This window comes from Sparus aurata, chromosome 12, assembly GCF_900880675.1.
Source record: "Sparus aurata chromosome 12, fSpaAur1.1, whole genome shotgun sequence".
In the NCBI taxonomy this organism is placed as follows: domain Eukaryota; kingdom Metazoa; phylum Chordata; class Actinopteri; order Spariformes; family Sparidae; genus Sparus; species Sparus aurata.
Window position 1 is genome coordinate 2,958,213 of NC_044198.1, and position 14,871 is coordinate 2,973,083.

The 14,871-nt window shown below is 44.1% G+C and overlaps 1 protein-coding gene across 4 annotated transcripts in view; it reads left to right on the plus strand.

Annotated features, from left to right (window-relative positions):
- Positions 1-12,439: 12,439 nt before the first annotated feature.
- Positions 12,440-14,871, plus strand: part of megf10 (multiple EGF-like-domains 10) — a 98,447-nt gene continuing 96,015 nt past the window's right edge. For 3 of the 4 annotated variants that reach the window (XM_030436711.1, XM_030436713.1, XM_030436714.1), the window contains exon 1: positions 14,569-14,721. The gene's annotated coding sequence lies outside the window, so the exon portion shown is untranslated. Of the gene's footprint in view, positions 12,533-14,568; positions 14,722-14,871 lie in introns of those variants that run through there. The other variant, XM_030436712.1, reaches the window with a different exon arrangement.

A 14,871-nucleotide genomic window follows, 5' to 3' on the forward strand; every position in this document is an offset into this window, starting at 1 on the left:
TAGCAGTGGCTGAATGGTGTTAAAAGCACTAGAGAAATCAAAGAATGTGATTCTCACAGTACCTCCTCCACCATCCAGGTGCGAATGGGCTCGTTGCAGCAGGTAGATGACAGCGTCATCAACTCCTAAGTGGGGCTGATAAGCAAATTGCAGAGGGTCTAGCAGGGCTCTCACCTGCGGCCTCAGGTTGGCCAAAACCAGTCTCTCCAGCACCTTCATGACGTAAGATGTGAGGGCCACTGGTCGATAGCCATTGAGGTCTGATGGTGTACACTTCTTTGAAACAGGAACCAGGCAGGACGTCTTCCAAAGCACTGGTATTCTCTCCTGATCCAGGCTCAGGTTGTAGAGGTGTTGTAGGACAGGAGACAGCTGGCTGGCACATGTCTTCAGGATCCTGGGGCTGATACCGTCAGGGCCTGCAGCCTTCTGCTGATGGAGTCTCTCCAGCTGTCTCCTAACCTGGCCTGCAGTCACAGTCATGCGGGGGAGGCTGCTGGTGTCTTCAGTGGAGGACGAGGAGGTGGAGGAGGACGTGAAGGTGGAGGAGGTGGAGGAGGAGGAGAGGTGCTGCACAGGAGAGCTCACAGCAGGGGAGTGAGGTGGGAGGGGAGGAAGCATTTGGGGCAGTGAGGGTGTGTGGGGGTCTGGAGGTGTCAGGGAGATGACAGAAGGCTGTGAGCTGAACCTATTGAAGAATCTGTTCAGCTCGTTTACCCTCTCCAGGCTTCCCAATGACTGTCTGCCGCTCACCTTACACCCAGTGATCTGCTTCATACCAGTCCACACATCCCTCACATTGTTCTGCTGGAGTTTGGCCTCCAGCTTCCTCCTGTAGGTGTCTTTACATGCCCTCAGCATATCCCTGAGTTCATGCTGCACTCTCCTCAGTTCTTCCCTGTCTCCAGACCTGAACGCCCTCTTCTTCTTGTTAAGAAGAGCTTTCAGGTCATTGGTGATCCACGGCTTATTATTAGGGAAGCAGCGTACAGTCCGGGTTGGCATGGTGGTGTGTTCACAGAACCTGATGTATTCTGTGATGCAGTTGGTCATGCTGTCGAGATCCTCTCAATGTGGCTCAACAAGTGCATCCCAGTCTGTCAACTCAAAGCAGTCCTGTAGTGCGTCAGCAGCCTCCTGTGTCCACCTCCTCACGCTCCTAGTGTGGACAGGCTGCCGCTGAACAAGAGGGACATACTTGGGGGTCAGCAGGACCAGGTTGTGGTCAGATCTTCCAAGAGGGGGGAGGGCTGTGGGACTGTATGCATCCTTAGCATTTGCATACAACAGATCCAGTGTGTTACAGTCTCTGGTGGGGCAGTCAACATACTGGTGAAATGTTGGGAGGGTTTTGTCCAGTGAGACGTGATTAAAATCCCCAGTGATGACAATAAATGCATTAGGATGCTGTGTCTGTATCTAGGCAACAGCAGAGTGGATGACGTCACAGGCCAGCGCTGCATCAGCTGAAGGAGGAACGTACACACCGATAATGACGGCGGATGTGAATTCCCGGGGCAAATAATAAGGCCTCATCCCCACAGTCAGCAGTTCAATGTCCGGGGTACAGAGACGTTTCTTCACATGAACATGTCCGGGATTACACCACCTCTCACTCACATACAGTGCAATCCCTCCTCCTTTCTTGTTTCCGCTGCTTGTCACGTCCCTGTCCGCCCGAACAGTACTGAAGCCGGGAATCGCCACGCTGTAGTCCGGGATGTGTGAGTGAAGCCATGTCTCCGTGAAACACAACACACTGCACTCACGATATTCCCTCTGAGCCTTTATCAGCGCAGCGAGCTCGTCTGTCTTGTTCCCCAGAGACCTCACGTTCCCCATGACGATCGCTGGTACAGCCAGTCTGTGTCTCTTCTTCTTCACCCTCCGTTTCACTCCGGCTCTGCAGCCACGGCGTCTCCTCCACAGCTCCTTCAGGACCTCAGGCCTGGCTCCGGGCAGAAGTGCAGGTTCACACAGCGCAATCAGCTGGTCGCGTGTGTAAACAAAGCGCTCAATGATATGCTCCTGACCCTCCGTTGCTAGGGTTAGCAAAAGAATCACAAAAAAAGTGCCGTAAATGTTTAAAAAAAAGAAAAAAAGAAAGGTGTTTGTCTTCTCTCAGTCTCTGGAGAAGAGTTGCCAAAGTTCAACAAAATCAGGACAGAAATACAACAAAAACTACTAAAAAACTTGAAAACCAACGGAAGCTGCTGTCACAGGCTGCCACCTAGTATGGCGCCACAGCAACCGCCTAGAAGAACTATCTTATCAGGCAAAAAAGAAGCATATGTCACCTTGATCTAAGATATTTCATCTTACTTAGATTTCAGTTTTTGCAGTGTACTATAAATGAGCCAGATTGGTCAAAAAACATGGCTGCCACAGACCAATGTATTTTCGTAATGGGCGGGGCTTAGAAATGATCATATTTCCATAATGGCCATAATTCCAACACCCTTTGCCGTATCATCACAAAACTTGGTGGGTAGGTTCACAACTGTACTGGGAATCGGCCTACCAAAGCATGTTGAGCTCAACCTATAGGGGGCGCTATAAATGCTACACATGCATATCTCAGAGACCTTTTGATGGAATTTCAACAAATTTGGTATGCATGCTCTAGGGGCGAGTATTAATTAATATCTTCAGTGCCATGTTGATAGGTGAAAGTGGGCGTGGCCTATTCATCAATAACCATCATTGTTTGCGTTTTATCAATTAATGGCGAGCTGCAAGGACCCAGAGACACGAAACTTGGTAGGTTGAGTATAAATGATTTCAGAATGCTGCTCCGAAAATTTAATCTCAATCTGTCAGATGGGGGCGCTATAACATAGGGTGTAAACTTTGAAAGGTTCTCCCCGCCAAGCCATAAGTGCTATTGAGTTAAAATCTTGCATTTACGTCCTCCTGATAGTCCTCTACAAAAAGCCTCTTGCACCACGAAAGCCGCTATTACAGATTTGTTGCTAATTTGCATAACGTTAAAAACAGTAAAATGAATAGAACTTTTGAAAGATTGACTCTATCAACACCAAATTTGGTTTACGGCTTCGGGGGATGAAAAGACAAATTTCTGAGCCACATTGGTCAAAAAACATGGCTGCAAGGGACCCATGTATTTTTGCAATGGGCGGGGCTTAGAAATGATTGGTCATAACTCCCACACCCTTTGTCCTATCATCACAAAACTTGGTGGGTAGGTTCACAACCGCACTGGGCATCTGCCTACCAAAGCATGTTGAGCTCTACCTATGGGGGGCGCTATTAATGCCATTAGCATGTAGCTGAAGACTCAATTTGGCTATGTGTTGTACAGATCTTTGAGGAACACAGCCGCCGATATCATTGACTGCGAGGGATGAGGGTCAGGGTGACCGGTTTGGGCCGAAAGAGGTTAGAACCTGCAGATTGCCGCTTGCGGCTATATTTTATAACTTGTTATTAGTGTTGTCACGATACCAAAATTATGACTTCGGTTAGATACCTGCTAAAAATATCTCGATACCGATACTGAAACGATACCATGGCGGAAAACTAGAACATCATCAGAAGTAATGGAATAAAATATCAGATGACAGAATGTGGAACTTAAAATGATTTATTTCTTTTTATTAATTAAAACACTTCAAAAGTCAAAATAAAAAAATATATTTTGTAAAAGCTGCTGAGCTTTATAGCTTCTGTATCCAAGAAGACAAGTGTCAGGTGTCAACCTGATTTTCCATTAAAAGCTCAGTGCTTGTAGTAGAAAAAAAATAACAGCACATAAACTACAATTTTATTCAGCATAAAAATAATGAACATAAATGACATTAACTCTAAGTCTGGCAATTCATAAAATAAGATAATACTTTATTCGTCCCACAAAGGGGAAATTTGCAATTTGCATTTCATGTTGTTAAAGTTTAAACCCTGGATTATTATCCTGCAAACTACATAAATGCACTAAAGTACACCACAAATGGCCCAGACCTGGTGGAGGTCTGTGCTCTAATCAGACCATTTTCTAATAATATAAATTACAATATATATTATAAATTATTGACAAAAATGCACATGCTATGATTATATTACTAGTACTGATTGACTTAAAAACGATCATTTATAAGTGGTGTTGTTGATCAGCATACTTGTGAACACCAGCGCACGTTATGGTAAAGTTCATGCTACCAGTGTGAACGTTATGTTTGCATACAGAGATGTGTGGAACCACATCGGACCGTTAAACAGTTAGCTTTACCCCTGACTGCCTCCTGCAGCTCTGACGGTGAAAAAAGTTCGCTTGACTTCCATCCGGGGGATATTTAAAGTTATCTATCGCTAACCTGCAGCTCTTCGAACTCTTTGAACAAGTCCGCGTGTCTGTCAGCTGAGAGTGGCATGAAAAAGCAGACGCACGAATATTTTGTTAACGTTGCCAACAGTAAGGGCAAGCCCACGGACACCACAAAGCCCGTCTGTAAATGATGCTTTAAATCCGTACCAAGAGAGCCAACACGTCTGTGTCGCTCTGCTCTGTGACTGTCTGTCACTGTGAAACCATGCCCACTCTGGCTGCAGGCAGTGAGGAAGCAGAGAGAAGCTGCACACAGACACGCTGCCGCGCTGTCGCATAAAGTTCATAAAGTACTGATACTAATAAAACGTGAAAAAAGTATTGTTTTCAACGGCTGGGTACCGCGGTACCTTTCTAGTATCGGTTTACCGTGCAACACTACTTGTTATTGTCATTTCAGTAACTTTATTACATTATAATTGTACTGTCTTTGAATTGTAAGGCATTACACTACTATTGCATTACTTTTAAGTTACTTTCACCAAAATTCACAACCACCAACACTGAAAACAACAGTTTTTGAAAGGGCTGGCCATACTGAACATGAATTGCAATGTTAAACTTGAAACATTTGGGGTGCACTACCTGTTTCAGTCCTATGAGAAGATTTACATGTCCTCTAGATGTGATTAAACATGCATGATGCATGGACAGGTCCCACCTTCTTCTATATACCAGGGACAGTACAGACTACAATGTATTTAAAGTTTTTGAAACACACACGTTGATTTTAAATGCAGCCTTAATCTGTTCATGGGGCAGAAACCGGTCATGCATCCCAAAATGTTCGATGTTAACACTCAAATTCAGTTTGGGCAGACCTTTCAAAAGCAGCTGGTTTTGTGTGTGTGTGTGTGTGTGTGTGTGTGTGCATGTGTGTGTGTGTGTTTTTTTTGGGGGGGCTACATTGTAAAGCCCTTTAGCTAATCTTTATTGTGTTTAACAGAAGTTTTTGTATGTTTTATCTGGATACGGACTGACGTGAAACAGATTGACGTTATGTCGCTCTTCTGGTAGCTATTTATATTATAGTCAGTAGCCCAGCAGCACTAACCTCTTGAGGCAATGATAGCTTAACTTGTCATTACTAGCCTGGACGGGGATCTTGCTCACACATTTTCTAAAAGATGGAGAATCCACTGTTGAAAGTGGCAGCATATCTTCGACAACATACTGTGCCACCAGTCTCCTCACTTCTCGAGATTGAAGCATCGCAGAATGGGAAAATGTTTTTTGCTGTTTAGTTTTTTCTCCACTCTCATCCTCAGTTTGCTTTCTTTTGGTTACTAGCTTAATGTTAGTGTGGCACCACTCTAACTGTTTCATTAAGTTAGTTGTGCTATTTCGCGAGGTAGAGAGATCTTTTGGTTTTGCACACAAGGTGCACTTAACTATAATGTTCTTCGCATCCTTGTCTCTGACGAACTGAAAATAATGAGCGCATGTCCATCTTGCGAATGCAATGTTCAACTTTGCTGCTGCAGTCATCTTTTCCTCAATCAATAGTTCTCTAGCACGAACAGGAAGTTGTTGGCAAATTTGTATAAAAACACACCACTTAATTTCAGGTTTAAAATGTATTATAGCACGCGTTACTGAGATTTGTACCGAGTAAAATATTACCAATTTTTGTTTTCGTAATGCCTTACATTACTGCGTTACAGCAAAAAGAAATGCATTACAATAATTGCATTACTTTTGTAACGCGCTACTCCCAACACTGCATTTTGAAGCATAAAAATGTATGTCAAAAAGGGAAATTACAGGTTGCTCTCAGGTTTTTCTTTTTTTTATGGCTGTATTGATAGAACAGCTGAAGATATGACAGGAAACAGGAAGAGAGAAATGGGGAGTGACGCGCAGCAAAGGGACCCAGGCCGAGAGTCGAACCTGGGTCCGCTGCAGAGCTTTGGCACATGGGACCCACGCTCTACCAACTGAGCTAAACGGCGCACCGCTCTTAGGGCTCTCTTTGTCTCAATGCGATTGTGCCTGAAGAACACCAAATGGCTTCCCTTTTTTTTGGATAAAATTTTGTATTCTCCTTTAATTTCTAAACTTTTTGCTATTATGAAACATAATTTTAGATGTTTACAGCATAATACAATGTACATAATTGTGATAAAAAGTGAAAAAAAATAAACACGAGTGTATATATTCCTGTTGATACGTATTTAACCCCAGCCTAAGGTGCTGGACAAATTTGAAAATGACCCTTAATAGTGCTTGAAAAGTGCTTGAATTTGACCTTGAAAAATGTGTACGAACCCTGTAAATAGACTATGCAAAATGTATTATTAAAACTAGTTTAACTAAATTATTCATTTGGTAGGCACTACAGGTTTTATGGGGTGTTTTCTGAAGCCTAAATTTTGTCTAATAAAAGAGTTCATACTTAAAAATGAATTAGTTTATTTGTTAATTCCGCTAGGTGTTTCAGAACTAATGTATATTTTACTTTGTGTGTGTGTGTTTTTTGTTTTGTTTTGTTTTTTTTTGCTGAGGAAGAGATAGGAGAAAGTTTTATACTGTTTGAAAAAAATTGTACTTCAAGAAGTTTGTACTTCTGGGGCCGTATTCCTAAAAATTCTTAGTGCAAAGAGTTGCTCCTAGTGGCCAAATTCTAAGAAAATTCTTAGAATAATGATGTTTTCTTAGAATTTCCCCTAAAAGTGAAGAGTAGATCTTAGTAAAGATAAAAGCTATTCCTAAAGAATCCTAGCTCTTTAGAGAGCTCCTAAGGTGAGATCTGTTAAGAGCAGGGAAGAGGACTTTTAAGCGGCTTAGGAGTTCCCTAAGCAGAGGACAAAATGGCAGACGGAAGAGGCAGGAGAGATATTCTCCAAACACTGGATGACAGTGAATTAATGAAACGCTACAGATTGGATCGTGGAGGAATCATGTTTGTGGTTGATCTCATTAGAGATGCACTTACTTCTCCAACCCAACGCCACAATGCAATACCACCCGAAATGAAAGTCATCACAACAATGCTTCTTATAGGTCGGTCAGCAATCACAGACATTGATGAAAGCTGAGCCATTTTACCCTTGTTAGTACCAAATTGAGTTGAAATGTTGAAAGTTGAAAGTGCAAAAATTACCAGCATGGCAATTAATATAAGCAAATAAATATAACTATCACTATGTGAATACTGTGCAAGTAGGCATAAGTTTTCAAACATTTTGTGGGATAATTTTAAAGTATAGCTTACTATTCATTTAACAGATATTTTCGTTTATGTGAAATATTATTTACAATTACACAGTCTTCATAAGATTCGATTCTATGATTAAGTTTATCGATTTGAGGGTCCATCCTTTGCCCATTATCAACAAAAGTATATTTTTTATCTAGCTTTTAGGATCAACCAATCAGAGCTTTTGAAATGATGACTCATACCAAGCAATGGGGTCAACCACACCTCCTCACTAAGATAGAAGTTCTGTCCATTCCTTGCTCAGAGTTCTCTGAGAATGTTCTGGAGTTACTCATTAAGACTCCTTGCTAGGAATTTTTAGGTTAAGTTAGGAACTCTTTGAGAGGATTCTCAGAATCTTTAGGAATACGAGCCCAGAATTCTATAGCCCAATCTTCTACCACTTCTACAAGTGGGGACTTCTCTTCACAGGCCATGTGGGGGCCTCGGACCAGGCTGGCTCAATTAAAAGTCCCACACAGAGCAACAGATGCAATTTTGGAGCCACTAATCCACTTACATTGTGCTAAATAGCTACATTTGCCCAACAATCATTGAAAATCACCTACCCATTCGCTGAGGCCAATTTCGGCAGTATACATGAAGATCGGGCTTTGCAAGTGTTCGGCTGATACCTGTTCAGCCAAGTCTTGGTGTGTAGACTAGCTGTGAGTCTTGCTATAAAGCTGACACTAGGACCTGTGACCTATCTTAGGGCTGTAGTTTTGGATCCAGAAGCAGACACAGTATAACATATTGCAGTAAAGTGGATTTATTGTGGAAACTGGTGGAGGAAATGAGGGGCACTGGGTAAGGCAGGGGACAGGAGGGTACACTGTTAGAAATGTTCCTGTAAAAAAACAGTAAAGAACTGGCAGCTGGGTTGCCATTATGTTTCTGTAAAATTAACATATTTTTACTCAATTTATAGTTTTGTTCTGTAAATGAAAAATACAGTGTGAACTGATATTTAAAATTACTTTCACTTTATTTACAATTAAATGACTATTTAGTTTGTATTATGTATACATTTTAATAATCTATTTAAAAAAATACGATTGCACGCAGTTAAAGGCACTTTTGTTAAGAAAACCATGTTACATGTCACTGATTTTAGGTTTCGTAAAATCTCTGTTTGAACCTGGCCACAAGCACAGAAGGCAAACCATTATAAAATAAAACCACTGATTTTTCAATCCTGTGATTACAATGTAAGAGGAAAAGCAGCTTCTTATTGCACTTTACTTTTTATTTGAATGTAAAGATGACATGTAAAAACTTCACATGCAGAACAATTGCATGTTAAACAAATGAATATTAAATTGCACCTTACTTTGTATCTGAATGTAAAGTTGACATGTAAAAACTTCAAATGCTGAACAAATTGCATGTTAAAAACAGTATATTGAACATCACTATACAGTGCATGTTACACAACTGTAGTTACTGTTATTAGTGTGGAAGTCCAAGAACATCGGCAGGAGAGTTACGGCTCACTCGAAGACAGCAGGTTTCTCAATCCAGCCTATAGGTAGCCGTGTGTACTGTGTGTGTGTGAGAGAGAGCGTGTGTGAGAGAGAGAGAGAGAGAGAGAGAGGGAGAGAGAGAGAGAGAGAGAGAGAGAGAGAGACAAAGAGAGAGAGAGAGATAGGTGGCTGTGAATGTGGTTGTTGTAGGCCTGGGAGGTCCAGCGGCCAAGGACTTTGATGGTGTGTTCAGTAATTCCTTGTCTCGATGCAGTGGTTGAGTTAATGAGGCGGATTTGCAAGGCGGGGTGGCGTGGTCAAGTTCCTGAACCTTAGATATAATGACTCCGTTTCACGAACAAGACCACGCCATGATTTGATGTTAAGATAGTTTATTGGATTGGTGGAAGATTTTGGAAAGGATGGGAAGAGGGGGGTCGAGGTCAGTGGATGACGAAAGGGAAGGGTCGAGGTCGGTGGATGACGAAAGGGGAGGGTCAAGGTCGGTGGATGAAGAGGAAGTTTGAGTGGGGCACAGATTGGCTGGACCGTCTAGGAACCAGGAGGTTGCGACTCAGAGTGGGGGTACGGCAAGCGTCTTGGTCGGCGTGGCTTCGTCGTCCCCCAAAGGGTATTACTGGCTTATGCAAGAACGTGCTTGATCGATATCGCGGAGGTGGCTGTGGGTTTAGCTGTTGAAGGCTTGGGAGGACCGCAGCTGAGGACATGTGCGCATTTGACGAGTTCAGTAGGAAGAGGAAGACGGAATGCTGAACCGGTCTGTCTTGCTCCGTTTGAGGTTTGATCGGCGGTATCTTTTGAGTGGATGGAGTGTCCGAGAGGGCAAAGTGTTGGAAGGTTCGTGACTGGATGTCGTGGAAGTGGAGGCCGAAGCGAGAGGCAGAATGAATGCCAGGAGGGTTATTCTTGGATGGTGGATGATCTAATTTTAGAGATTGTATGGGTGTTTGTGATGGAGCTGGTTATTGTTACGATGCTGACCAGGGGAAAGGAGGTTGGGGAGTGTATGCGGTTACTTAGAACTACGCAATCCGGTGTAGTATGATGATGTGAGCGACTTGATGGTGTCAGCGGTGAGGTTGTCTGGGTGGATGAGGATTTGAGCTGGTAAATACGGTTCCTTTAAGGATTCGTGTCGTTATGAGTCGTTCGCTAAATTTGATACTAGACGGTTATTTTAAAGACACGGGGCGAAGAGGTGTCGTAATTACGGCAAATTCCTGAGGGTTTACGAAGTCTTGTGCACTAACGAGTGCTTGGTGAAGGCTTGATGTGGGTAGGATGGGGGTTTCATGCACAGAAGGGGGTTCAACTGCGTAGAGCGAACAGAACGTGGGGTTGCAAAAGTGTTGAGAGGACGGAACTGGGGTTCGACTGCTTTGCACAAGCGGACGGGAGGTCGAGTACATCGAGCGGACGGGAGTTCGAGTACATCGGGCAAACGGAATGTGGGGTTCAAGTGCGACGAGCGGATTGAAAAGGGGTGTTCGAGTGCTTTGTGTGAGCGAGTGGAAAAAGGGTGTGCGTCGAGCAGATGGAACTGGGGTTAGAGTACGATGCATGAGCGGATGAAAAAGGGAGTTTGAGTACGTCGAGCGAATAGAACGGAGAGTTCGAGTGCGTCGAGCGGACTGAACTGGGGTTTGAGTGCGTCGAGCGGACGAAACTGGGGTTCGAGTACGAAGCGCGAGCATGCGGAAAAAGGGGGTTCGACTGCGTTGGGTTGCACGAGCAGACAAAACTTGGTTCTGGGTATGTCGAGTGGATGGAACTGGGGTTGGAGTACGTCGGGCAGGCGGAACGTGGGGTTCGAGTGTGATGAGTGGATGAAAAGGGGTGTTCGAGTGCGCTGTGTGAGCGAGTGGAAAAAAGGGGGTGCGTCGAGCGGATGGAACTGGGCTTCGAGTGCATCAAGCGGGTGGATGGATGAAACTAGGGTTTGAGTATACAAGCGAACAGAACGGGGGTGCGAGTGCGTCGAATGAACGGAGAAGGAGGTTTCAACTGCGTCAAACGGGGAGAAGAGTGGTCGAGTGCATCGAGCTAGCGGAGAGGGGGTTTTAGTGCGTCAAGCAAACGGAAAGAGTGTTCGAGTGCATCAAGCGAATGGCGAGGGGTCACATGCTAGTCACGGAGAGGTGTGGCGTGCTTTGTGGGGGCGTGCTTTTGACGGACGAAGCGGAGAGGGGGGTCAAGTGTGTTGGACGGAGCGGGTGAAGTGGCGCTCCATAGCTACCGTAGTGGCTTCAGATATTGATGAGAGTGCGGTATTGTTGTGCGCAGTGGCGGCTGGTGACTGAAAAGATTGGGGAGGACAGGAGGAAAACCAGTCCACGGTGTCATGTTATTTTATCCAAGTCAACTAATTAACCCTGCTTTCTTATATTCAATGAAAATTAAGCAATAAAACAATGACTTACAAGACTTCTTTAAATAACATTTCATTAAAAAGCTAATATACAAGACAAAAAAAAAAAAAACAAACTTCTATCTCTTTCAGGATTCAAACCCCAGTCACCTGATTAGCAGGCAACTGCGCTACCCCCTGTGCTATCTTAGCACTCAACGCATGACCTTCACGACAGTGACTTTGTTGCTGCTCTGTACCTAACAGTTTTTTTTCTTTCAGAAATGTGCTTATATTTCCTTGAAACCGATTCCAATATTGCTGAAAACTCCATATTTCTTGTCCGAGCATGGCTGGCAGTGAAAGCTGTAAAATACATAGTAGTATTTTTTGTTTACGGTTGTATAAATGTGAGAATGAAATTTAGGAACTGTTATTGGACCAACCTGCTGTCAATCTTGTATTCTGGTTGCTGATTGGTAAGGGAGGACGTCCTCCCTTAGCGTGTCAAATTACGTATCTTAGCCAATCATAGATCAGCATGAAAAAATCTTAAATGCATTGAGTGAATGGAAGGAGATCCCTCCTACGGAGGACAGAAGCCCTCCGTCCTCCTCTAGCCCCCACCTTCCTGCTCCCTGCTCCTCTCAGACTGCTCTGTCTCCTCCGTCTGCAGCTGTCGCTGTTCAACCGTTTTTAAGTGGATTTTCTTCCAAAGAAGAAACTTTTTTAATGATATAATATATATATAATATTTTATAAATGATACTGAGATTTGGTAATGATTTATTTCAACCAGTTACTCTTTCTTAAAAAAAATTTTTTATCTTCCTCTTGCCTCTCAAAAATAGAGGAGGACCAACCTCCTCTGCCTCTATGGACGAGCCTCCTCTGGTTGTGCGGCTGGGTGACTTGGATGTCGGAAAAGAAAATGACTCTCTGTAGGGAGAGACGTGGCGCCATGTTCTTGCTCTGTTTACGGGAGTATTGGGAATGGATGTGGAACGCGAAGGGAGGGAATGGTGGGTGGGAGAGGATGGCCGTTGAGGGACGGTGCGAACGGGGAAGTCGGAGTGTCTGAGCAGTGAGAGGAGCTGGAGCTTGACGCGCCGGAGGAGCTACGGTGTAGCTTCCGGGTTGGGAGGGTGTCTTTGGAGGTAGGTGTGTTGAGGGTGATGCCGAGGAATACAGGGATGTGCTGGATCCAATGCTAGAATGTAAATTGAAACGCTCGGGCTGAATGAGGAGTCAGGAATAACTGCGATGCCTTGGTGGGGGGGGGGGGGGGGGTGACAGGTGAGATGGGACAGGTGAAACAGGTGGGGAGAAAACGTGGTAGATACGACCTGGCCCTGTTGGGGCTGGAGGAGATCACAGCACTGCTGCGGCGTACTGCGCGATGACGTCATCGGTGCGACTGAGTGCTAGTCAGGAACAACAAGGGATTGAATTTTTGGCTTTTATTATCAGAATGACACATTATGGCTGAGCAGGAATCCCTGGCAGTGCTGCTGGGCTGGATGGGATGCCACAATAAAGACCCTGGTGTCAGTGGGACATTATCTGGGGCTCTACTCAGGGTGTTTGGGGGTCTAGTCTCCTCTGTCCACCACATCGTCCATCAACTGGGTCTGCAGGACTGACTCAACCGACGGCCGCTATGCCTGTTATGATTTATTAATCTATCTACCAAACACTTTAATTAGGAATATTGCCTTTAAAATTATGTTACGTGCCGACTACAGATAGTCGTGGTCATGGTTAACCTCCTCCAGGGCAGACACCTCCACAGACAGCCGGTCCCGCCATGGAGCACCACTGGCAGCCTCCAACCCGTCCCCCCCCTCATCCTCCGGCATGTCATCCTGCAGCTAATCCTCTGGAGGCATGATGTCACCTGCCCCCAGGCAGATGTTGTGCAGGACGGCACATGCTGTTATGGCTGGAAATGAACAGTAAATACTCATTAATTTCGCATTACTCAAATAAATAAATAAATAAATAAATAATCCTATTGAGTTACCTGAGGCACAAAGGTGTGGTGCACCTCCAGTGCTTTCAGGAAGATGGACCTGAACCTGGTCTTCATCATTCCAAAGGCACACTCAATGATAGAGCGTGCCCTGGAATGATGGACGTTAAAGCACTGGCCGCTTGATGGGAGTGATGTGAGGGGGAGTGTGTCATGATTCCCCGGGATTCCCCCAGCACGTCTTCTCCCAATCCTCACTATTATTACTCACCATGTCACGAATAAATATTTACTTTTAATTGACTTAACCATGTTCAGTGTCGTGCGTTTGGGTTCAAATCTCTGTTGTTACCATAACACTCTGGCTGGAGTAGGCAATCTGCCTCCATTTTACGTCATCATTTTTTAGGTTTTGCTGTATATTGCTGCCACTTTCTGGTCATTGTTTAAAAGACTGAGGGGTCTATACAATCATCCCTTTTAACCCTTTTTAAGTAGGATTGTGAAAAAAATGTGTTAAATGGAATGAATAATCATTCTTGATATCATGAGGCGATATGACCACAGTAGGACTGCATTTGGGCCGACTGCCTTATGGCTTGCTTCATTTGATGCATTACAGTTAGAAATCTATAGAAATGTCTGAAATAGTTATTCATGTACTGGATTGGTTAAGATTTCCCCTGATGAAGAATTTTGCCAACACTTTGCCTGGCTTGTCTTTAAATCCAAATTGCTTTTGTCTCAGCTAAAGTAATTGCTTGTTGACCTGATCACCCAAGATGGTGTGCAATGCCTCCCCTGCCTCCCCACAAACTCTGCCTATGCTTTGCTTAGATAGCTTGGACTGAGGGAAATTAAAAATGTCTCAGACAGGAATAACTGATAGTCAGAAATAATTTAAGATATCTGAAACTGAAACTACGACGAGCCACAATGCCCCAGCAGATAGCAGTGTGGATGATGGTTATCTGCAACTGAAATGTAAATAATCCTTTCAGAAAAGAGAAACCCCACAACAGAATGGCTTGTTATAAACACCAGTAAAACTGACGCTGCTGCATTCGGAACGAAAGAAAAAAAAACTCTTCCACAACACTTTCATAGCAATGATCTGTGTAGGACGGTGTCAGCTGTAATTGGTAGAGAGGCTTGTGATGTCACAAGATCAGTGAAGCGAGTGTCTTGAGAATGGGACGGGTCAGTCAGTGTGCTCTGGAAGACGCTGCCGGAGAGTCCGCAGTCAGCACGGCTGCTGAGCTGTCAGTCGGACAAAGCTGAAACTTTTCAGGATTGATTACTGGATATATTACCATCAACACCGAACGACGGGCCGATGAGCTCAGGCAGGATCGTTATTCTCTCATGAATAAGGTAACTGTTTCTCTTCAAAACGTCAACCGGATTGCATAATCTGAAAACAGACAAGGTAGTAATAATAGGCTAATAACTACAACAACAAATAATAATAATTATGATAATAATAATAATAATAATAATACGTATCAAGGACACATTTATGTT